This window comes from Hylobates moloch, unplaced genomic scaffold (genome assembly GCF_009828535.3).
Source record: "Hylobates moloch isolate HMO894 unplaced genomic scaffold, HMol_V3 SCAFFOLD_23, whole genome shotgun sequence".
NCBI lineage: Eukaryota > Metazoa > Chordata > Mammalia > Primates > Hylobatidae > Hylobates > Hylobates moloch.
In genome coordinates, this window is record NW_026652298.1 from 660,022 (window position 1) to 686,179 (window position 26,158).

Sequence of the window (26,158 nt, forward strand, 5' to 3'; positions counted from 1 at the left end):
ATAGACTGGATTAAGAAAATGTGGCACATATACACCATGGAATACTATGCAGCCATAAAAAATGATGAGTTCGTGTCCTTTGTAGGGACATGGATGAAACTGGAAAACATCATTCTCAGTAAACTATCGCAAGGACAAAAAACCAAACACCGCATGTTCTCACTCATAGGTGGGAATTGAACAATGAGAACTCATGGACACAGGAGGGGGAACATCACACTCCGGGGACTGTTGTGGGGTGGGGGCAGGGGGGAGGGACAGCATTAAGAGATACACCTAATGCTAAATGACGAGTTAATGGGTGCAGGAAATCAACGTGGCACATGGATACATATGTAACAAACCTGCACATTGTGCACATGTGCCCTAAAACCCTAAAGTATAATAAAAAAATAATAAAAAAAAAAAAAAAAAAAAAAAAAAAAAAAAATAAAAAAATAAAATCCCAAAGTGCTGGGATTATAGGTGTGAGCCACCAATCCCAGCCTGTTATTGTTTATTTGTGTGACCTTAGATAAGTTACTCAATCTGTGCCTCAGTTTTCTTATCCGTAAAATGGGATAATTATATTATTTGCTCCATAGAGTTATTGTGACAAAGAAAAAGACTATATCTAAAGCACTCAGAACAGCGTTTGATGTGTCCTAAGTGTTCTGTAAATGTAAGTCACCATTATTATTGTTATTACCATTATTGTCAGCAGTGTCATTTATTAATGTAATAATAAAATTAGATTCTAATTGTTTCTAGGCTGCTAGAAAAAATCTCCCTCCCACTCCACCTCAATCCACACATGTCTTGCTTACCGAACTCCCAACGACTAAAAGCTCACCATGAGACTCTGAATGTAGAAGTCTCTTCGCCAAAGGACCTCCCTTAAAATGAGAGTTTACAAAATGTAAACATTCTAGTTTCAGAAATAATAATACCCAAATTAAATTATAATATGGATCAATTTATCAGGTCATTTTCCTTCTTGGTAGCAAGAACATGGTAAAATTCAAGAGCAATGAGATTCCCAGAGTGTTGAAGCAGGTTCTGTAGCCAGAATAAAATCAGAGCAAGAGGCAAAGAAAGAACGTGTGGAAATTGACAAAGATAAGCACTGTCAGTTTAAAATTTGAGTGGATTTTATTCAAATGACTGAAAATATTGAAAGTGCCATTCTTGTTCTTCCCTTGAAGCAAAGGTAACTCCAAAAAGGTTTGGGTAGGGAATAAGTGGCAAAGCATGATTTATGAAAAATTTCCTTAGAACGCTGCAGGAGGCAAGCCCAATGTAGAATGCCTTTCCTCAGAAACAGTGAAACAAATGGATGCATTCATTCGAATCTTCCATAATGGGAAAAAGAGACTGGTGATAAGAAATGGCTGCCTGATTATTCTTTTGAGGAATAAAATGTAATAGAAAATGTGCATAAAAAGGAATATTTGAAAAGTTTTGGCTTATGAAGAGGAAAATGTTCTCAGCAAAAAGTCACTAAGTTATAAAGTCATTTGCTAACTAAAAAATGAAAGACAGAATTGGAAATTCAGTAAGGTTATATAGTTTGGATGTTTGTCCCCTCCAAATTTCATGTTGAAATGTCACCTCCAATGTTGGAGATAGGAGATGTTTGGGTCATGGGGTGGATCCTGCATGAGTGGCTTGGTGCCATCCTTGTGGTTATGAGTGAGTGCTCACTCTGAGTTCATGCAAAAGCTGGTTGTTTAAAAGAGCCTGGCACCTCATCCCCTCTCTCTTGCTCCCTCTCTTGTTATGTGACGTACCCAGTCCTCCTTTGCCTTCCGCCATGAGTAAAAGCTTCCTGAAGCCTCACCAAAAGTTGAGCAGATGCTGGTGCCATGTTTGTACACCCTGCAGAACTGTGAACCAAATAAACTTTTCTTATTTATAAATTTCCCCATCTCAAGTATTCTTTTATAGCAGTGCAGAATGGATTAACACATCAGGAATATATTAAGTATTAATATTTGCACGACATTGTTGGTTTTAGTGACTTTTACCCAGCAGCAAATTTATGTAGGGTTGGTTATAAGCAATGTAGTGAATCTACATTACACAGACAACAAGTATGAACATTTTAAAGAAAATAGTCCCATCACACAGAATTTTTGAAGTTGACTAACCTTGGAAATTCTTTTTCTGGCACAGGTACAAAATTATCAAGATTGACTTTCCATGTGTTCACATTAACCACATAATAATCAATCAGGAGACAACAGTCTTTGAATTCAGTTTAACTTTATAGGCTTAGCCACTGTAACAGGACCTTTATTTTGCAGGATTGTAGCCTATAGAAAAGTGACTATAGGTGATGAAATATGTAGTCAATACATATTGATTACATAGAATAAGGACCTGCCAGTGGAAAACTGATTTAGATTATCATACAGGACAAGAGTGCCCAGTGCTTGTTAGAGACCTTGGGGTGGGTGAAGGTTGGGGTGGCAGTTTCTTAAAACAAGACAGAAATGAAGTTTGCCACATTGATTGACTCTTCCTTTCACAAAAGATTTCTCTGTAGCATGTGATGATGTTTGGTCACATTTTATGCACAGTAGAATTTCTTTCAAAATTGAAGTCAACCTTCTCTAAGACTCTAATGGTTGAGGATGGAAAACCAAACTGGGATTGGGTGGAAGTAGATGCAAGTTCCATGGAAATTGTCACTGACTTAAAAATTTTACTTAAACATAGTTCTGTTACAACATTTTCAGTAAAGGATTTTACTAAAACAATTAAGCACCAGTTCAAATATTGTTGAAATCATTTAACATGACCTTAGGAAGTCAACACACACGTAATATTTCTTGTTATCTCTAGTATTGAAACACAAAAGTTAAAGCCAAACTTGTAAGTCAAGTTACATCATCATCATCCATATCTCTATGAAAAAAAAATAGAACAACTTGATTTCTATCTCACTCCATACCCCAAAGTTTTGTTTTGTTTTGTTTTGTTTTGTTTTTTCGAGATGGGGTCTCGCTCTGTTGCCTAGACTGGAGGGCAGTGGTGTGATCTCGGCTTACTGCAACTTCTGCTTTCTGGGCTCAGGTGATCCTCCTGCTTCACCTCCAAAGTAGCTGGGACCATAAGCTCGTGCCACCATGCCTGGCTAATATTTTGTATTTTTGGTAGAGACCAGGTTTCACCATGTTGCCCAGGCTGGTCTTGAACTGCTGAGCTCAAGCCATCTGCCTGCCTCAGTCTCCCAATGGGCTGGACTTACAGGTGTGAGCCACCAAACCTGGACCTACACCCCAAAGTTAATTCATGATGGATCACGGACCTAAATATAAAACAGCACTGTAATGTGGCTGGGCATGGTGGCTCACGCCTATAATCCTAGCACTTTGGGAGGCCAAGGCGGGCAGATCACGAGGTCAGGAGTTTGAGATCAGCCTGGCCAACATGGTGAAACCTCATCTCTACTAAAAATACAAAGATTAGCTGGGCGTGGTGGTGGGGACCTGTAATCCCAGCTACTTGGGAGGCTGAGGCAGGAGAATCGTTTGAACCTGAGAGGTGGAGGTTGTAGTGAGCTGAGATTGCACCATTGCACTCCAGCCTAGGCAATAGGGTGAGACTCTGTCTCAGAAAAAACAAACAAAACAACCAGTACTGTAATGCATTTAGAAGAAACTTTTGGTAGGTAGAAATTTCTTGGACAGAACACTAAGAGCAATACTATAAAAGCAAAAAAAAAATTAGATTGGATTTCATCAAAACTTAATAGGTTTATCAAAAGTCACCACAAAGAAAATAGACAAGCCATAGATCGGGAAAATTATTTGCGGCATATATATGGCAGAAGACTTGTGTCTAAAACATAAAAAACCAACCTATAAGTCAACAATAAAAATACGAACAATTCAATAAAAGGATGGAAATAGAGATACTTCACAAAAGAACATATACAAAATACCAATAAGCATATGAGAAGGTGCTTAACACTATTAGTTTCCAAGAAAATTCAAAATAAAATGACAATTAGACACCATTTCACACCCACTAGAATGACTAAATTAAAAAAAAAAAAACAGTAATCCTTACTACAGGCATAACTCAGAGATATTGTAGGCTCAGTTCAAGGCCACTTGCAATAAAGCAAATATCCCAATGAAGCAAGTCACACAATTTTTTTGGTTTCCTAGTACATATAAAAGCTATGCTTACACTTTACTGTAGTCTATTAAGTGTGCAATAGAATTATGCCTAAAAAATGTATGTACCTTAACTAAAAATACTTTATTGCTAAAAAATGCTGACATTCATCTCAGCCTTCAGAGAATTGTAATCTTTTCACTGGTGGAAAGTCTTGCCTTGATGTTTATGGATGCTGATGGATCAGTGGTGATTGCTGAAGGTTGGGGCAATTTCTTAAAATAAGACAATAATGAAGTTTTCCCACATTGATTAATTCTTTCTTCCACGAAAGATTTCCCTGTAGCATGTGATGCTGTTTCTTTGGTTGCATTTTACCCACAGTAGAATTTCTTTCAAAATTAGAGTCAATCGTCTTAATCCCTGCCACTGTTTTATCAACTAAATTTATGCAATGTTCTCAACCTCTTTTTTTTTGTTTATCATTTCAACAATGTTCACACCATTTTCACCAGGAATAGATTCAACTCAATAAACCACTTTCTTTGCTCTTCTGTAAGAAGCAACTCCTCATCCAATCAAGTTTTCCTGTGAGTTTGCAGCTATTCAGTCACATCTTCAGGATCCACTTCTAATTCTAGTTCTGTTGCTATTTCTACCACATCTGCAGTTACTTCCCCCACTGAAGTATTGAAACACTCAAAGTCATCCATGAAGGTTGAAATCAACTTCTTCCAAACTCTTGTTAATGTTGATATTTTGACCTTTTCCCATAAGTCGCAAATGCTCTTGATGGCATTAGAATGGTGAATCTTTTCCAGAAGATTTTCAATTTACTTTTCTTAGATTCATCAGCAGAATCACAGTCTGTCAGCTATCACCTTACAAAATTTATTTCTTAAATAATAAGATTTCAAGGTAAAACTTATTCATTGATCCATGAGCTACAGAATAAATGTTGTGTTAGCAGGCATAAAACCAACATTAATCCCCTTGCACATCTCTATCAGCGCTCTTGGGTGATCAGGAGCATTGTCAATGGGCAGTAATATTTTGAAAGAAATTTTTTTTTTTTCCTGAGCAACAAGTCTCAACATTGGGCTTAACATATTCACTAAACTGTGCTGTAAACAGATGTGTTGTAATTTAGGTTTTGTATTTCATTAGTAGAGCAGAGTAGATTTAAAATAATTCTTAAAGGTCCTTGGATTTTCAAAATGCTAAATGAGCACTGGCTCATTGGTGACTTAGTCACCAGCTGCATTAGCCACTAACAAAAGATCCAGCATAGCTTTGGAGCCAGACATTGACTTCTCTTCTCCAGCTGTGAAAGCCCTAGATGACATAAGCCTATTTTATCTAAATTGAAAAGCTGTTGTTCAGTGTAGCCATTTTCATCAATTATCTTAGCTAAATCTTCTGGATAATTTGCTGTGAGTTGTACATTAACACTTGCTGTTTCATCTTGCACTTCTATGTTATGAAGATGGCTTCTTTCCTTAAATCTCATGAAACCACCTCAACTAGCTTCAAATTTTTCTTCTGCGGCTTCTCTCTCTTAGCCTTCACAGAATTGAAGAGAGTTAGGGCCTTGCTCTGGATTGAGCTTTGGCTCAAGGGAATGTTGTAGCTAGTTTGATCTTTTATGCAGACCACTCAAACTTTCTCCATATCAGCAATAAGCTTCTTTTGTTTTCTCATCATTAGTGTGTTCACTGGAATGGCACTTTTAATTTCCTTCAAGAACTTTTTCTTTGCTTTCACAACTTGGCTGTTTCGTGCAAGCAGTCTACCTTTCAGCCTATCTTGGCTTTTGACATGCCTTCCTTGCTAAGCTTTATTATTTCTATCTTTTGATTTAAAGTAAGAGACATGTGGTTCTTGCTTTCACTTGAAAACTTAGAGGTCTTTGTAGGGTTGCTAAATGGCTTAATTTCAGTATTACTGTGTCTCAGGGAATAGGGAGGCCCAAGAAGAGGAACAGAAATGGGAAAATGGCTGATAAGTGGAGCATTCAGAAAACACAACTTTTATCAATTAAGTTCGCCATCTTATATGGGCGCTATTTGCAGCAGCCCAAAATAATTTCAGTAGTAAAAATAAAGAACATTGGTCACAGACAAACATAACAGATATAATAATGATGAAACATTTGAAATATTACAAGAAGTCTTAAAATGCGACACAGAGACATGAAGTGAGCACATGCCATTGGAAAAATGGCACCAAAAGACTTGCTCAGCACAGCGTTACCACAAATCTTCAATTTGTAAAAAACACACACTGTCTGCAAAGTGCAAGAAAATGATGTGTAATGAAATGAAGAATGCCTATATGGGCTAGGCTATAGGGCAACTGAAATTCTTATACATTGCTTGTAGGAGTTGAAAATGGTCGAGTCGTGGCCAGGTGCGGTGGCTCACGCCTGACATCCCAGCACTTTGGGAGGCCGAGGTGGGCGGACCACGAGGTCAAGAGATAGAGACCATCCTGGCCAACATGGTGAAACCCTGTTTCTACTAAAAATACAAAAATTGGCTGGGCATGGTGGTGCACGCCTGTAATCCCAGGTACTCGGGAGATTGAGGCAGGAGGATTGCTTAAATTCGGGATGCGGAGGTTGCAGTGAGCCGAGACCATGCCATCACAGTCCAGCCTGGCAATGGAGCGAGAATCCGTCTCAAAAAAAAAAATAATAATAATAATAATAAAAATGAAATAAAAATAAAAATAATTTAAAAAAAGGTCCAGTTTTTGTAGAGAACTGTTTGGTAGTTTATTATAAAGTTAAATATACATCTAGTCCATGATCCAGTAATTCTACTTCTAGGTATTCATTAAAGAGAAATGAAAACATAAAATCACAAAAAGACTTGTACAAGAATATTGGTAGCAGTTTTATTGACAATAACCAAAAACGGATCACTCAAATGTCCGTTAAAATATTAAAGGATAAAAAAATTGTAGTATAGTCATATGGCAAAATATACAGCAATAAAAAAGCACTACCTACTACATGCAACAACATAAATTAAATCTCATAAGCAAACATTATGTTCAGCAAAGAATGCGAGGCACAAAAAAGTACATACTCTCTGACTCAATTTGCTGAAGTCAGGCAAGTTTATAATAATACAAATTTCAAAGTGTTTGCCTAAGTGGTGGAAAGGTGGTGTATGGGAAAAGGGATGGTAAAATGGACAGGGAAGGAGTTTGAAGGAACTTCCTGGAGCTATGGAAATGTTCTATATCTTGTTTTAGGTGGTGCTTTCATGGATGGATAGAATAACCAAAATCTTAAAATCTGTGCATTTTTTACATGTTAATTATATATCAATATAAAGTGATTCCCAAGTGGATTCTCATATGTTGGATTCCTATTGCATATGCCTTTAAAAGTGATATCTATAAATAAACCTATCAGTTCCTTATGGGAATGGGTATATAATTTTTTCTTATTTTAACATAGGAGGAAATTGGAACTCTGTATATCAACTCCATGAAACTTATATGGCTAGTAAACATTGGAAATGTTATTTAAATCAAGGTCTAGTGTCAAAACCCATGCTCTTCCTAAAATGTCACACTTGCATAGTCAATGCCACTTATAGTCTCTAATGACAAAATAAACAGACTTGGTAATTTGTGGGTGCAGTTGAAATAGATGGAGCTATGGAGAATGAAATTCAAAGACTGTGACTTGATGTCAGAAATTCTGTTTGTAAGAACCCATGTGTCATAAAGAGAAGCACAAAGGGATTCTTAGCATAATGCCAAACTTACAATGCCCATTATCTAAATAATTTGAATGTGAACTATTTTAAGAAACTGAGTTATTTGGTGCACGTGCCTGTTAGAATAAATCACTTTATAATTCTTTCATTTGATAGAATTACAACTGTCAAAAAGATTCAGACAAAAAAAGGTATTTTTATCTCCTTCAATTGTTCCCTGCTAAAATAGCATTTTACTAAGAGAAAGCAACAATAGAAACATGGAGAACAAATAGGACTTTTAAATACTACTGGAGTAAATGATACAGCTAGAGAGGCTCTCAGAGAGCATCTCTCTATACGTGAGTTTCCCTTGGTCTTTATCACAGTATTCAATTTTTTTTTCAGTATCAGAGATCCATTTCTTTTAGGGTTTGGTGATATTTTGCTCCTCACGAATACCTTACTGAAATGCAAATACCTCTCAGAAGGAGTGAACCATTAAGCTCTATCAATAAAAAACACGAGTTTCTGGATAAGGAAGTAGAAAACAGAAAGCAATTATGTTAGTCAGGATAGGATAAGCTATGTTGTGGTAATAAATCTTGAAATCCTGGCCGGGCATGGTGGCTCACACCTGTAATCCTAGCACTTTGGGAGGCTGAGGTGGGTGGATCACCTGAGGTCGGGAGTTCGAGACCAGCCTGGCCAACATGGTGAAACCCTGTGTCTACTAAAAATACAAAAATTAGCCGGGCATGGTGGGGAGCGCCTGTAATTCCAGCTACTCAGGAGGCTGAGGCTAGAGAATCACTTAAACCTGGGAGGTGGAGGTTGCAGTGAGCCAAGATCATGCCACTGCACTCCAGCTTGGGCGACAAGAGCGAAACTCTGTCTCAAAAAAAAAAAAAAAATCTTGATATCCCAATGATTTTCATAGCAACATTTGTTTCTTCCTCGCGAAATTTCTGATGTAGGGTAGGTGACTCCACAGACACTTTTTATCCATGTACTAACATGGGGATCCAGGTTGTCTTTACCTTATTGTTTTATTGTTTTGTCTCTTTTTTGTTTGTTTGTTTTGAGACAGAGTCTTGCTCTGTCACCCCAGCTAGAGAGCAGTGGCCCGATCTCGGCTCACTGAACCTCCACCTCCCAGGTTTAAGCAATTTTCTGCCTCAGCCTTCCGAGTAGTTGGGATTACAGGTGTCTGCCAGCACACCCGGCTAATTTTTTGTATTTTTAGCAGAGATGGGGTTTTGTCCTCTTGGTAAGGCTGGTCTTGAACTCCTGACCTCATGATCCACCCACCTCAGCCTCCCAAAGTGCTGGGATTACAGGCGTGAGCCACCGTGCCAGGCCTTGTTTTGCCTTCTTAAAAGGTGGCATTCCAGTCGGGCGCAGTCCTCGCGCCTGTAATCCCAGCACTTTGGAAGGCCAAGACAGGTGGATCACCTGAGGTCAGGAGTTCAAGACCAGCTTGGCCAACATGGCGAAACCCCATCTCTACAAAAAATACCAAAATTAGCCGGGCATGGTGGCAGGTGCCTGTAATCCCAGCTACTAGGGAGGCTGAGACAGGAAATAGCTTGAGCCTGGGAGGCAGAAGTTGCAGTGAGCCGGGATCAGACCGTTACACTCCAGCCTGGGCAACAAGAGTGAAACTCTGTCTCAGAAAACAACAAACAAACAAAAGGTGGCATTCATGGCCTCTGGCAAAGAACGGTGAGCATCACCTCTATTCACGTTCTGTTGATCGGAACTCAGTATCCCTGTCCATTTTATGGAAAATGAGAAAATATTTTTCTACATGTGTAGGCATAGAAAATATGTTATAAATACACACAACCTTCCACAGCAGAGTTATAGTGGTGAGAAAAACACAGAAAGAGAGGCTTGCAAATTCAAATGTGAATTTAGTCAATTTCAAGGAACATCTAGGATGGCTAATCTTGTATAAAAATGTAAACTTTAGAAACCACAGCTACCTCATTCCATATCTATATGTTCTCTTAGTGTATTCCTTAGACCTGCAAGTGTCTACTGCCCTTTTGATTGTGCCGTCTTGTTAACTCTCAAACCTTATCCTTAGGAGAGATCTGATGTGCTCTTTTCTATTAAGGCATAGGAAGTCACCATCAGGACTGTGACCAAGCCTACTTCCCTACTTTTTCACATTCCTAAGAAGTACATAGCTAGAATTATGTGGCATTCCCTCAAGTAACTTGAACTTAAGAGAATGCTACTTATTTTAAAGCTGTAAAACAAAAGCAACCAAAAAATCGTTTTATTTTTAGATTCTGTATGCTCTATAAATCTCGTATTTTACAAGCTCCTTTTGGATCATGAAAATAACTTCCTAAAGAAAGAGACATAAAGGGAAGACAAAGCAGACTGACTACGAATAAATCACAATCTTAATTAATATTTGTTTTCTTTAAATATTCTTTACGGGAAAGTTATTTTCCAAGTTTTCTCGTCAGAACTTGCAACAATGATGAAATGCATCACTGAGAAATCAAGAGATGGAGAATAAAATTTTTCTTTGTGTTTGAAAGTTACCTTTATGAAAATTAAATTACACACTTTTTAATATCTGGTGGATTAAAAAAGAAACCAAAAAGGAAACAAAAAATTTTTTGAGACAAATGAAAATGGAAACACAGCACATCAAAACTCAAGGGGTGCAGCAAAAGCAGATCTAAGAAGGAAGTCTATAGCAATAAATGACCACATTAAGAGAGAAAAAAGATCTTAAATAAACAACCTACCTTTATGCCTTAAAGAACTAGAAAAAAAAAACTAAGCCCAAATTCACCAGAAAGAAAAAATAATCATAAATATTAGAGGAGAAATAAATTAAATGGAGACTAGAAAAATAATAGATCAAGATAACTAAGTCTGTTTTCTGAAAATACAAACAAAATTAGCAAACCTTTAGCTAAATTAAGAAGAGAGAAGATTTAAAGAAATAAGCTAAAAAATTAAAGAAGAGACAATCCAACTGATTCCACAGAAATACAAAAGACCATAAAAGGCTATGATCAACTATGAAAAATTATATGCTGTAAATTGGATAATCTAAAAGAAATGGATAAATTTCTAAAAACACAGGCTACCAAGACTGAATCATGAAGACAAAGAAAATCTTAACAGACCAATGATGAGTAAGGGAATTAAGTCATCAAAAACCTCCAAAAAAGAAAAGCCCCATAATCCATGGCTTCACTGGTGAATTCTACAAAACAGTTAAAGAAGAAGTAACATCAATCCTTCTAAAACTCATCCAAAAAATTAAAAAGAAGAGAACATGTCCAAACTCATTATATTAGGCCTTCATCGCCGTGATATCAAAACTAGACAAAAACACTACAAGAAAAGAAAATTACAGGCCAATATTCCTGATGAACATCATCGATGCAAAAATCCTCAACAAAATATTAGCAAACTGAATTCAACAGCATGTTAAAAGGATTATACACCATGATCAAGTAGGATTTTTCTCTGGGATGTAAGGATATTTTAATATATGCAAATCAATAAGTATGATTACACCATATGGATGGAATAAAGAAAAAAATCCTATGATTTTTTCTGCAATAGATGCAGAAAAAACATTTGACACAGTTCAACATCCTTTCATGAAAAAAACTGTTAACAAATTAGGTATAGAAGGAATGTACCTCAGCGTAACAGAGGCCACATATGACAGTGAACATTATACTCAATAGCGAAAAGCTGAAAGCTTTTCCTCTAAGATAAGGAACAAGATGAGGATGCCCAATCTTATCACTTCTATTTAACGAAGTACTGAAGGCAAGAAAAAGAAACAAAATGCTACAAATTGGAAAGAAGTAAAGTTGTCTCTGCAGATGATATAAGCTTATACATAAAAACCTTAATGCTCCACCAATAAAATGGTTAGAACTAATTAACAAATTCAGTGAAGTTGTACAATACAAAATCAACAGTGTGTTTGATTATAATGTTTCTATATACTACCGATGAACTACCCAAAAGAGAAATTTTAAAAAAATGCTATTTCCAATAGCTTCACAAAAATACAAATAGATTTAACTGAGGCAGAGAAATATCTGTATAATGAAAACTGTAAAACATTGATTAAAAAATTGATGAAGACACAAATAAATGGAAAGATATCCTATATCCATAGATTGGATGAATTAATATTGTTAAAATGTCTGCACTGTCAGGTACAGAAAGACAAATGTTGCATGTTCTCACTTATTTGTGGGATCTAAAAATCAAAACAATTGCATACACACAGAGAGAGAATAGAAGGATGGTTGCCAGAGGCTGGAAAGGGTAGTGGATGGGGGTAAGTGGATACGGTTAATTGGTACAAAACATTAGTTGTAAAAAATGAAGACCTAGTATTTCATAGCACAATAGGGTGACTATAGTCAATGATAATTTAGTTCTACATTTTAAAATAGCTAAAAGTAATTTAGTTACTTACAAACTGGGCTGTTTGTAACACAAAGGATAGTTGTTTGAGGAAATGAATACCCCATTTTCCATAGAGTGATTAGTACACATTGCATGCGTGTATCAAAACATCTCATGTACCCTCAAAATGCATACACTTACTGCGTACTCAGAAAAATTAAAAATTAAAAAAATAAAGAAAAATTCCTGTACTATCCAAAGCAATCTACAGTTTCAATGTAATTCCTATCAAAATTCTAGTGATTTTTCCACAAAAATAGAAAAGAAATCCAAAATTCATATAGAAACACAAAAGATCCCAAATAGGCAAAGCAATCTTAAGCAAGAAGAGCAAAGCTGCAGGCATCACCCTACCTGATTTCAAAACATACTACAAGGCAATAACATCGAAACTACACAGTATTGGCACAAAAACAGACTCGTAGACCAAAGCAACAGAATAGAGAGCCCAGAAATAAATTCATGCATTTACAGTCAAATGATCTTCAGCAAAGGTGCCAAGAATACACAAGGAGGGAAAGGGCAATCTCTTCGATAAATAGTGATGGGAAAACTGGAAATCCACATGCAGAAGAATGAAATTGATCCATATTTCACAATACATACAAAAATCAACTCAAAATGAATGAAAGACATAAATGTAAAACCGAAAGCTGTAAAACTACCGAAAAAAAAATAGGAGAATAGCTCCACATCATTTTTATGGGAAAAAAAAAAACAAAAAACACCATAGGGGAATAGCTCCACGTCATTTTTATGGGCACTGATTTTTCTGGATGTGACCTAAAAAGCACAGGAAATAAAAGCAAAAGTAGACAAATGGGATTACATCAAACTAACAAGCTTCTGCACAGCAAAGGAAACAATAAACTGTTTGAAGGGATCACCTATGGAATGGATGAAAATATTTGCAAACCATACATCTGATAAGGGGATAATATGCAAAATACATAAGAAATTCAAATGACTCAATAGAAAGAAAACAAATAACTTGATTTAAAAACTGGTAAAGGATCACAACGGATATTTTTCAAAAGAAGACAAATGGCCAAAAGGTATATGAAAAAATGCTGAACATCACTAATTATCAGAGAAATGCGAATTAAAACCACAATGAGATATCACCTCGCACCTGTTAGAATGACTATTATGAAAAAGGTAAGTGTTGGCAAGGATGTAGACAGAAGGGAATCCTTGTACACTGCTGTTGGGAATGTAAGTTAGTACAGCCATTATCGAAAATACTACGGAGGTTCCTCAAAAATTTGAAAATAGAGTTACTATATGATCCAATTATCTTATTTTTGGATATGTATCTAGAAGAAATGAAATCAGTATGCTGAAAATATATCTGCACTCCCATGTTGGCTGAAGCATGATTCAAAATAGTCAAGCTGTGAAAACAACCTAAGTGTTCATCAATGGATGAATGAGCTATATGTACAATGAAATACTATTCAGCCTTTAAAAAGAAAGAAATCTTATTATTTGGGAAAGCATACATGAACCTACAGGACATTATAGTAAGTGGCAAAAAAGACAAAGAAAGACAAATACTGCATAATGTCATTTATTTGAGGGATCTAAAAACGTCAAACTCACAGAAGCATAGTGTGGTTGCCAGGAGCCAAGGTGGGGGTGGGGCAATGAGGAGATGCTGGTGAAAGGGTACAAAGTTTCAGTTAGACAGGGTAAATAAGAGTGATCTCTTATACAGCATGGTGACTACATTTAATAACAATATATTGTATACTTTAAAGTCGCTAAGAGATTAGATCTTACATGTTCTTACAACAACAAAAGTATGTGAGGTGATGGATATATCAATTAGCTTGATTTAACTATTTCACAATGTATATTATATCAAAACATCACGTTATATACCATATATGTACAATTTTTATTTGTCATTTACATGTTAATAAAAAATAATAGGAAATCTGAGTAAGAAAAAAAGAAAATTATCTTTACAGGGTAAGTTTTCAGTTTATCAACAAAAAGAAAGATTTAAGCAAAACTTTTACTTAGCTCTGGAAGATCTTTTTATCAAGATAAGGAGATGAAAAATAAATTCTTCATGGAAACCAATTTCAAAAAGCTATACCACTCTTTTACAGGAAATACAGTTTCACACCATTATAAGTAAAAAGAATTGATTGTCACTAGCTCAGTTTGGTAATATAGTTGCAATATAGTTGCAATAATTACTTCTGACACTGTCACAAGCATCAAAATGTTTAACAAATATTTCACAAATGTAGTGAAGATAATTATAAGTGATTTTTCACTATATTTCTTTGTTATTTGATAACTGTAGCAAAATGCCAGATGATTCTCATTAACATAGAAGTCAATTGGCAGGTGACAAATAATTTTTACAAAGTTATTGAATCAATGTCAGAATCAGAGTAAAAAAAATTGTGATGGACTTGCTATAAGTAGAACAACTGATTGTTTCTGATGTCATTGCTTTCTGAGTATGAGGTTTAAATAAGTAATAGAATTGTAAGGGTTAGAGAAATGGCCTCAAAATTAAAAGGCGAGATTTATATGCATTCTGAATAGAAACCAGAGGAAACTGGAGAAACCACCACCATTACAGCAACATCTAGCTTTTGATTACTTATAATCATAACCATTTGATTGCTATTTGATAGAAATAGTCTTTTACAGCAAGTCAATTTGATGAAAAATTCCTGTCACATTGAGTATTTCTTTCAGGACACATGGCTTTGATGACTTTGATTCCCTTTCTCTTTCTTTTTGTCTTGGTGGCCATGATGCAATAATCTGTAAGAATAGGGAGATGATGAGGCTGAATAGAGCAGCTGTATGATTGACCATCACAGTGGTCAGAATCCAGACGACCCAATCAGCTCTCTGGGGTGAGGATTAGCATGCAGGAACTGCTGATTGATGGGCACTGCCTCTTCTCAGCTCCAACACAACACGACTCATCCTGCAACCATGACATCTGAAATATGAGATTGTGGAATGAACATGACTTGAAGTGAGGGTGCTTTCCTGAGGGAAAGAGAAAATTACGGAGAAAGAAAAAAAAGTCTTGATTATAAGCACTATGATTAGGACCATGATAACCACAGCTCAAACTGAAGCATAAAAGGTATTTGGTTTTTTTTTAAACATGTGAACACAGCAGATGCAGCTTTGACTTGCCTCAGCAATAGCCTTTATTTGGTGTAAGTCTAGCCTCGTTATATACTTAGCAATTTAAATGTGTTGAATAAGATTTTTAAAAGAAAAGGATACTTAGTACTCAAAAATATTAATACATGTGTTTCCTAAAGGTTATAGGGAAAAAAAGATAATGTCCCAATTTTATGTTCTGAACTAGTGCAAGTCTAAAGTTAAGCTAAATGCAGTTTATCTTCTTGTTAAGAACTCAATGCTTGGCACACATTAGGATAAATCGTGTTATTTCAGGTCAGTATCTCCCCGGAAATCTTTTTTCCAACCCTACCTGCAAACACACAACTTTCTCTATTCCCGAATACCACACATTTCATAAATGGAGAATTATCTTACTCTAATTTAAATCAAACTGGTAAGCATACAAAGTTAGTATTTCTACTGCTTTTGTCTAATGATTCCCTCCTGGTGTGAGTTTTAATATGTGGGAAGTAGAGAGGAAGGGGGTTAGATTTTGAAGTCAGTTAAAGGAGAGAAGGAAGTTAACAAAACAAAATTTTGCTTTCTTTAGTTTTTTTCTAAGTACATGATTTTTGGTATTGTTTTAAGAAGACAAGGACTGATACCATAAAAGTCCATTTGAATGTTTTAATTCTAAACATACAATTTCTAGATCTACCAAATGCTAATCAGTGTTGGGAATAAATTCATAAAATAAGGGAGTAAACTTCTAGAATAAGAATTTTTTTTTTAGTGCAGAGAAGGGATTTTTAAGGTAGAACGTGAATATGTTTTCAGCACCAATTTTTTTTAAAGTGGGAAATTAAATTATCTGGAATTTGGTTACAGAGGAGCAGCTTGTATGCAAACTAAGTCAAGACTATTTCTCAATAATTTTCTAAGTGTTATTTATAAGTGGAACACACCAAAGAGAAAATGGTCCTTATCTTTTCAGATCAACTCCTCAGATATACCACATTTTCCACTGGCAAGAAGTCATTCTGGCTGGGTGCAGAGGCTCAGGCCAGTAATCCCAGCAACCGGGGAGGCTGAGGCAGGAAGATCACTTGAGCCCAGGAGTTTGAAATCAGCCTGGGCAAAATACACAGACCCCATCTCTTAAAAAAAAAAAAAAAAAAGACTGTAACAGAAGCAGTCTTCATGGCAGTGAGAGGAGCAGAGTGCAAAATGAGAGAGATAATGAGTGACAAGGCTTTGTACAAACCTAGAGGCTATGTTAAGAATTATTTTGCTTTTGTTTTAGATTTAGTTTTAGTTGTTGTTTTTTTTTAATTCCAAGAACACTAGGACATTGTTTAACATTTTTTGTTTGTGTTTTAAGGAAGAATATGGATCAGATTTGGGTTTTGGAAAGATAACTCTGCTGATGCTGAGGTAGGTAATTCATTAAAAGGGAGCAAATGTACATAAGGGAAGAGTGTTTGGGATATTGTAATAATCAAGGAGGAAGATGTTGCCTACTTGGACTAGGCTGGTGGCAGTAGAGATGGAGAGAAGGGGATAGATTTGAAAAATACTTAGGGCATAAATCAGCAGACTTTGGAGCTGGAGTTGATATAAGGGTGTGGGAAGAGTTCAAGGGCAAATTAGAGGTGCTTGTGATGTCAAAGAGGGACTGTTAGATAAAGTTTGAAGGTGGGGATGGGGAAAGAAGATCTTGAGTTTAGATCCGGACACCTTGGTATTGAGGTGCCTACAAAGGTTCAAAGAAGAGCTACAGAGCAGGGATTTGTTTGTACTCATCTGGAGCTTAGAGAAGTAATCCAAACCAAAGATAATGCTTGTGATTCAAATCTTATAGACAAATCATAGCAGTGGGAATGAATGATACAATCCATGGAATGAAAAGAGAAGAGGGTCACATGTTGAGACTTCATTACTTCATGTCTGGATAAAAAGAGAATGAACTTGGATACTGGGGAGGAAATTGGATCTCTGTCCTGAATTTATGTCTTCTATGATTTGTTCCCATTCACAACCTACATTTGGCTGTGAGAGCCACACTTTACTGTACTCCAAATGTAGAATAAGTGGGGTTCTGACTATCAGATGACCTTTTCGCTAACTTGGTCTGAGGGTCATTACTTGATTCAAGGTTAACTATACAATCTGTGAGGTTTTTCTATACCTCACCTCTTTGACTCAATCAAATTGAGACCCATGGCATTCTTGCCCAAACATCAAGAAATAAGGAGAAAAAGCCATTGCATCATTTCTGGTGGCCTTATTAGGCATATACTAGGAATGCTACAAGTTTTTTCCATCATAACTATTAATGAAAAATTTCCCAGCATTTTTAGGAGTTATGTTAAACTTTGCTGTAAGGGAACTACTTAGACTTTTGCAAATAATTTTAACAGCAGGTGGCTTTCAAAATTCTATCCTAGACTTGAGTGAATTCTCATTAGGAAACCAGGTAATGTGATGCCTCTGGATTTGTCCTTTTTGCTTAGTATTGCTTTGGCTATGCAGGCTCTTTTTTGGTTCCATATGAATGTTAGGATTTTTTTTCTAGTTCTGTGAAGAATGATGATGGTATTTTGATTCTAAGTGTGTTGAATCTGTAGATTGCTTTTTCCAGTATGGTCATTTTCACTATATTGATTCTAACCATTCATGAGCACGCGATGTGTTTCCATCTGTTTGTGTCATCTATGATTTCTTTCAGCAGTGTTTTCTAGTTTTCCTTGTAAAGACCTTTTACCTCCTTAGGTAACTATAATTCTAAGTATTTTATTTCTTTGCATCTGTTGTAAAAGGGATTCAGTTCTTGATTTGATTCTCAGCTTGGTGTTGTTGGTGTACAGCAGTGCTGCTGATTTATATACATTGATTTTGTATCCTTAAACTTTACTGAATTTGTTTGTCAGATTTAGGAGCTTTATAAGTGAGTCTTTAGGGTTTTCTAGGTATACAATTATATCATTGGTGAACAGCGACTGTTTGACTTCCTCTTTTCCAATTTGGATGCTCTTTATTTTTTGCTCTTGTCTTACTGCTCTGGCTGGGACTTCAATACTATGTTGAATAGAAGTGAGGAAAGTGGATATCCTTGTCTTATTCCAGTTCTCAGGGGGAATGCTTTCAATGTTTCCCCATTCAGTAGGATGTTGGCTGTGGGTTTGTAATAGATAGTGTATTCTTCCATTTTCACACTGCTATAAAGTACTACTCTAGACAGAATAATTTATAAAGGAAACAGGTTTAACTGACTCACAGTTTTGCATGGCTGAGGAGGCCTCAGGAAAGTTACAATCATGGCAGAAGAGGAAGCAGGCACGCTTTACATGGCAGCAAGTGAGAAAGAGTGAAGGAGGAACATTTATAAAACCGTCAAATCTCGTGAGAACTCACTCACTATCATGAGAACAGCATGAGGGAAACTGCCCCCATGATCCAATCACCTCCCTCCCTTGACATATGGGGATTACAAGTCCCTCCCTTGACATGTGGGGATTACAAATAGAGATGAGATTTGGGAGGGGACACAGAACAAAACCATATCAGATGGCTTTTTTTTACTTTGAGGTATGTCCCTTCTATGCCAATTTTATTGAGGATTTTCATCAAAAAGGGATGTTGTATTTTGTCAAATGCTTTTTCTGAATCTGTTAAAATGATCATATGATTTTTGTTTTCAATTTTGATTATGTGATGTATCACATTTATTGACTTGTGTATGTTAAATCATCTCTGCATCCCCGGCAGAAACCCACTTGATCTTTTTGATATGCTGCTGGATTCAGCTAGCTAACATTTTGTTGAGGATTTTTACGTCTGTGTTCACCAGGGATATTTGCCTGTAGGTTTCTTTTTATGTTATGCCTTTTCGTGGTTTTGGTATTAGGCTAGTACTGGCTTCATAGAATGACTTAGGGAGGATTCCCTCTTTCTCTATCTTTTGGAATAATTTTAGCAGGATTAGTATCAGTTCTTTTTTGAATGTCTGATAGAATTCAACTGTGAATCCATCTGGTCCTGAACTTTTTTTGTTGGCAGTTTTTAAATTACTAATTCATTCTCGCTGCTTGTTCTTTGTCGGTTCAGAGTTTCTATTTCTTCCTGATTTAATCCAGGAGGGTTGCATATTTCCAGGAATTTATCCATCTCCTCTAGATTTTCTAGTTTGTGTGCATAAGGGTGTTCATAGTAGCCTTGAATGATCTTTTGTATTTCTGTAACATCAGTTGTAATATCTCCCACTTAATTTCTAATTGAGATTATTTGGATCATCTCTCTTCTTTTCTTGTTTAACCTCACTAATGGTCTATCAATTTTATCTTTTCAAAGAACAACGTTTTTTTTATTTGTCTTTTGTATTTTGCTGTTTCAATTTCATTTACTCCTGCTCTTATTTTTGTTATTTCTTTTCTTCTGCTGGGTATGGGTTTAGTTTATTGTTTTTCTAGTTCCTTGTGATGTGACATCAGGTTGCCTATTTGTGCTCTTTCAGACTTTTGGTTGCAGGCATTTAATGCTATGAACTTTCCTCTTTGCACCACTTTTGCTCTATCCCAGAAGTTTGGATAAGTTGTGTGACTGTTACCATTCAGTTTAAAGAATTTTTCAACTTCCATCTTGATTTAATTGTTGACCCAAGGATCATTCAGGAGCAGATTACTTAATTTCCATGTATTTGTATGGTTTTGAGGTTTCCTCTTGGAATTAACTTCCAGTTTTATTCCACTGTGAACTGGAAAGATACTTGATATGATTCCAATTTTCTAAAATTTATTGAGACTTGTTTTGTGGCCTGTCATATGATCTATCTTGGAGAATGTTCTATGTGCTGATGAATAGAATGCATATTCTGCAGTTGTTGGGTAGAATGATCTATAAATATCTGCTGAGTTCATTTGTTCTAGGGTATAGTGTAAGTCTATTGTTTCTTTGTTGACTTTGTCTTGATGACCTGTCTAGTGCTGTCAGAAAAGTATTGAAGTTCCCCGCTATTATTGTGTTGCTGTCTATCTCATTTCTTAGATCTAGTAGTAATTGTTTTATGAATTTGGGAGCTCAGTGTTAGGTGCATATGTATTTAGGATTGTAATATCTTCCTTTTGGATTAACATTTTTATCATTATATAATGTCCTTCTTTGTCTTTTATTCCCCAGTATTTTATTTGAGTTGATGATTCAGGCTGTAGGCAAATAAGGGAGGTATTCCAGGCTAGGCACCAGTTGTGGCTAAGGCAGGTGTGTAGATTTAATACCCAATGGTGGAGTGAGGTCGCAGCCTTGATGAGGGTGGCTGGGGGAGCTCTCAATTAGATGTATTGAGGTTTGATAGGGTGAAGAGTTGGAGACACCTCAGCTCCCCAACCAGGCAAGGAGGAAAACTGTTCACTTAGCGTCCTTACTCTTCTTCCAGAGTTTCAGCTTTTCAGGTCAGACAGGCACCTCTTTTCATCTGTAGGAATACTGATGTTCCAAGTAGGGAGGAATTGTGATGGTGCCTCTCATGCAGGCCTGAATCTGGGATGTGCTCTTCTTGTGGGGCTGCACTCACCCTAGATTGTTCCAGGAAAGCTGCCTATAGGTGCCTCCATGGTGTGCTCCTGTGAGAAAAGCTCCAAATGTGTCTGAAGTGGAGTGCCAGGGGTGAACAAGGACTCCTTTGCCAAGCTCCTTCATGATCCCAGAGGCTGCCTGCCTGTTGGGGTATAGGTGCAGATTTTCCCTACTGTGCTCAACACTGCCTCTGCTGTAAGAAACTTCCCACCAGTGGAAGGATCTGGAATACAAGGCCCGCTGTTCAGATTCTTTTGTCCATTGGGGTGATCCCTTGATGTGGTACTCTTCTCCTTCCACTAGGGATGGGGCTTCCCAAGAGGTAGACTGCAGTGATTATTATTGCTCTTATGGGCCTAACCACCCAGTGGGGCTGCCAGGCTCCAGGCTGGTGCAAGGAATGTCTGTAAAGAGTCCAATGATGTGATTAATCATCAGGTCTCCTAGCCATCTAGCCATGGATATCAGCACCTACTCTGATGGAGGCGGTAGGGGAATTATGCAGATTCTGTGAGATTCCTTGGTTGTAGATAGGTTTAGTGTGCTGGCTTTCTCAAATTATGGTTATGCTAGCAGTGAAATTGCCATATGGACAGACTCAGAACCTCTGGTTAGCCAGGATGTTGCAGGCAGCAGTCATTTTATTTTATTTTATTTTATTTTATTTTATTTTATTTTATTTTATTTCATTATTATACTTTAGGGTTTAGGGTACATGTGCACAATGTGCAGGTTTGTTACATATGTATCCATGTGCCATGTTGGTTTGCTGCACACATTAACTCATTATTTAGCATTAGGTATATCTCCTAATGCTGTCCCTTCCCGCTCCTGCCACCACACAACAGTCCCTGGAGTGTGATGTTCCCCTTCCTGTGTCCATGAGTTCTCATTGTTCAATTCCCACCTAAGAGTGAGAACATGCGGTGTTTGGATTTTGTCCTTGTGATAGTTTACTGAGAAAGATGTTTTCCAGTTTCATCCATGTCCCTACAAAGGATGTGAACACATAATGTTTTATGGCTGCATAGTATTCCATGGTGTATATGTGCCACATTTTCTTAATCCAGTCTATCGTTGTTGGACATTTGGGTTGGTTCCAAGTCTTTGCTATTGTGAATAGTGCCGCAATAAACATACGTGTGCATGTGTCTTTATAGCAGTATGATTTATAGTCCTTTGGGTATATACCAGTAATGGGATGGCTGGGTCGAATGGTATTTCTACTTCTAGATCCCTGAGGAATCGCCACACTGACTTCCACAATGATTGAACTAGTTTACAGTCCCACCAACAGTGTAAAAAATGTTCCTATTTCTCCACATCCTCTCCAGTACCTATTGTTTCCTGACTTTTTAATGATGGCCATTCTAACTGGTGTGAGATGGTATCTCACTGTGGTTTTGATTTGCATTTCTCTGATGGCCAGTGATGATGAGCATTTTTGCATGTTTTTTTTGGCTGCATAAATGTCTTCTTTTGAGAAGTGTCTGTTCAGGTCCTTCACCCACTTTTTGATGGGGTTGTTTGTCTTTTCTTGTAAATTTGTTTGAGTTCATTGTAGATTCTGGATATTAGCCCTTTGTCAGATGAGTAGGTTGTAAAAATTTTCTCCCATTCTGTAGGTTGCTTGTTCACTCTGATGGTAGTTTCTTTTGCTGTGCAGAAGCTCTTTAGTTTAATTAGATCCCATTTGTCAATGTTGGCTTTTGTTGCCATTGCTTTTGGTGTTTTAGACATGAAGTCCTTGCCCACGCCTATGTCCTGAATGGTATTGCCTAGGTTTTCTTCTAGGGTTTTTATGGTTTTAGGTCTAACATGTAAGTCTTTAATCCATCTTGAATTAATTTTTGTATAAGGTGTCAGGAAGGGATCCAGTTTCAGCTTTCTACATATGGCTAGCCAGTTTTCCCAGCACCATTTATTAAATAGGGAATCCTTTCCCCATTTCTTGTTTTTGTCAGGTTTCTCAAAGATCAGATGGTTGTAGATATGCGGCATTATTTCTGAGGGCTCTGTTCTGTTCCATTGATCTATGTCTCTGTTGTGGTACCAGTACCATGCTGTTTTGGTTACTGTGCCTTGTAGTATAGTTTGAAGTCAGGTAGCGTGATGCCTCCAGCTTTGTTCTTTTGGCTTAGGATTGACTTGGTGATGAGGGCTCTTTTTTGGTACCATATGAACTTTAAAGTAGTTTTTTCCAATTCTGTGAAGAAGGTCATTGGTAGCTTGATGGGGATGGCATTGAATCTATGAATTACCTTGGGCAGTGTGGCCATTTTCATGATATTGATTCTTCCAACCCATGAGCATGGAATGTTCTTCCATTTGTTTGTATCCTCTTTTATTTCACCAAGCAGTGGTTTGTAGGTCTCCTTGAAGAGGTCCTTCACGTCCCTTGCAAGTTGGATTCCTAGGTGTTTTATTCTCTTTGAAGCAATTGTGAATGGGAGTTCACTCATGATTTGGCTCTCTGTTTGTCTGTGATTGGTGTACAAGAATGCTTGTGATTTTTATACATGATTTTGTGTCCTGAGACTTTGCTGAAGTTGCTAATCAGCTTAAGGAGATTTTGGGCTGAGACGATGGGGTTTTCTAGATATACAATCATGTCATCTGCAGGTGGAGCCAAGATGGCCGAATAGGAACAGCTCCGGTCTCCAGCTCCCAGCCCCAGCGACACAGAAGACCGATGATTTCTGCATTTCTGCTTGAGGTACCAGTTTCATCTCACTAGGGAGTGCCTAACAGTGGGTGCAGGACAGTCGGTGAAGTGCACTGTGCGCGAGCCGAAGCAGGGCGAGGCATTACCTCACTCGGGAAGCGCAAGGGGTCAGGGAGTTCCCTTTCCTAGTCAAAGAAAGGGGAAACAGACGGCACCTGGAATATCGGGTCAGTCCCACCCCAATACTGCGCTTTTCCAACGGGCCTGGAAAACGGCACACTAGGAGATTGTGTCCCGCACCTGGCTCGGAGGGTCCTGTGCCCACGGAGTCTCGCTGATTGCTAGTACAGCAGTCTGAGATCAAGCTGCAAGGCGGCAGCGAGGCTGGGGGAGGGGCGCCCACCATTGCCCAGGCTTGCTTAGGTAAACAAAGCAGCCAGGAAGCTCGAACTGGGTGGAGCCCACCACAGCTCAAGGAGGCCTGCCTGCCTCTATAGGCTCCACCTCTGGGGGCAGGGCACAGACAAACAAAAACTCAGCAAGAACCTCCACAGCCTTAAAGGTCCCTGTCTGACTGACAGCTTTGAAGAGAGTACTGGTTCTCCCAGCACGCAGCTGGAGATCTGAGAACGGACAGACTGCCTCCTAAAGTGGGTCCCTCACCCCTGAGCAGCCAAACTGGGAGGCACCCCCCCAGTAGGGACAGACTGACACCTCATTCAACCAGATACTCCTCTGAGACAAAACTTTCAGACGAACTATCAGACAGCTGAATTTGTGGTTTCACGAAAATCCGCTGTTCTGCAGCCACCGCTGCTGACACCCAGCCAAACAGGGTCTGGAGTGGACCTCTAGTAAACTCCAACAGACCTGCAGCTGAGGGTCCTGTCTGGTAGAAGGAAAACTAACAAACAGAAAGGACATCCACACCAAAAACCCATCTGTACATCACCATCATCAAAGACCAAAAGTAGATAAAACCACAAAGATGGGGAAAAAACAGAACAAAAAAACTGGAAACTCTAAAAAACAGAGCACCTCTCCTCCTCCAAAGGAACGCAGTTCCTCACCAGCAACGGAACAAAGCTGGATGGAGGATGACTTTGATGAGTTGAGAGAAGAAGGCTTCAGACGATCAAACTACTCTGAGCTACGAGAGGAAATTCAAAACAATAGCAAAGAAGTTAAAAACTTTGAAAAAATATTAGAAGAATGGATAACTAGAATAACCAATGGAGAGAAGGGCTTAAAGGAGCTGATGGAGCTGAAAGCCAAGTTTCGAGAACTACGCGAAGATTGCAGAAGCCTCAGTAGCAGATGCGATCAACTGGAAGAAAGGGTATTGCTGATGGAAGATGAAATGAATGAAATGAAGAGAGAAGGGAAGTTTAGAGAAAAAAGAATAAAAAGAAATGAACAAAGCCTCCAAGAAATTTGGGACTATGTGAAAAGACCAAACCTACGTCTGATTGGTGTACCTGAAAATGATGGGGAGAATGGAACCAAGTTGGAAAACACTCTGCAAGATATTATCCAGGAGAACTTCCCCAATCTAGCAAGGCAGGCCAGCATTCAGATTCAGGAAATACAGAGAACGCCACAAAGATACTCCTCGAGAAGGGCAACTCCAAGACACATAATTGTCAGACTCACCAAAGTTGAAATGAAGGAAAAAATGTTAAGGGCAGCCAGAGAGAAAGGTCGGGTTACCCACAAAGGGAAGCCCATCAGACTAACAGCTGATCTCTCAGCAGAAACTCTACAAGCCAGAAGAGAGTGGGGGCCGATATTCAACATTCTTAAAGAAAAGAATTTTCAACCCAGAATTTGCTATCCCGCCAAACTAAGCTTCATAAGTGAAGGAGAAATAAAATACTTTACAGACAAGCAAACGCTGAGTGATTTTGTCACCACCAGGCCTGCCCTAAAAGAGCTCCTGAAGGAAGCGCTAAACATGGAAAGGAACAACCGGTACCAGCCACTGCAAAAACATGCCAAATTGTAAAGACCATCGAGGCTAGGAAGAAACAATAGCAACTAACGAGCAAAATAACCAACTAACATCATAATGACAGGATCAGATTCACACATAACAATATTAACTTTAAATGTAAATGGGCTAAATGCTCCAATCAAAAGACACAGACTGGCAAACTGGATAAGGAGTCAGGACCCATCAGTGTGCTGTATTCAGGAAACCCATCTCACGTGCAGAGACACACATAGGCTCAAAATAAAGGGATGGAGGAAGATCTATCAAGCAACTGGAAAACAAAAAAAGGCAGGGGTTGCAATCCTAGTCTCTGATAAAATAGACTTTAAACCAACAAAGATCAAAAGAGACAAAGAAGGCCATTACATAATGGTAAAGGGATCAATTCAACAAGAAGAGCTAACTATCCTAAATATATATGCACCCAACACAGGAGCACCCAGATTCATAAAGCAAGTCCTCAGTGACCTACAAAGGGACTTAAACTCCCACACAATAATAATGGGAGATTTTAACACCCCACTGTCA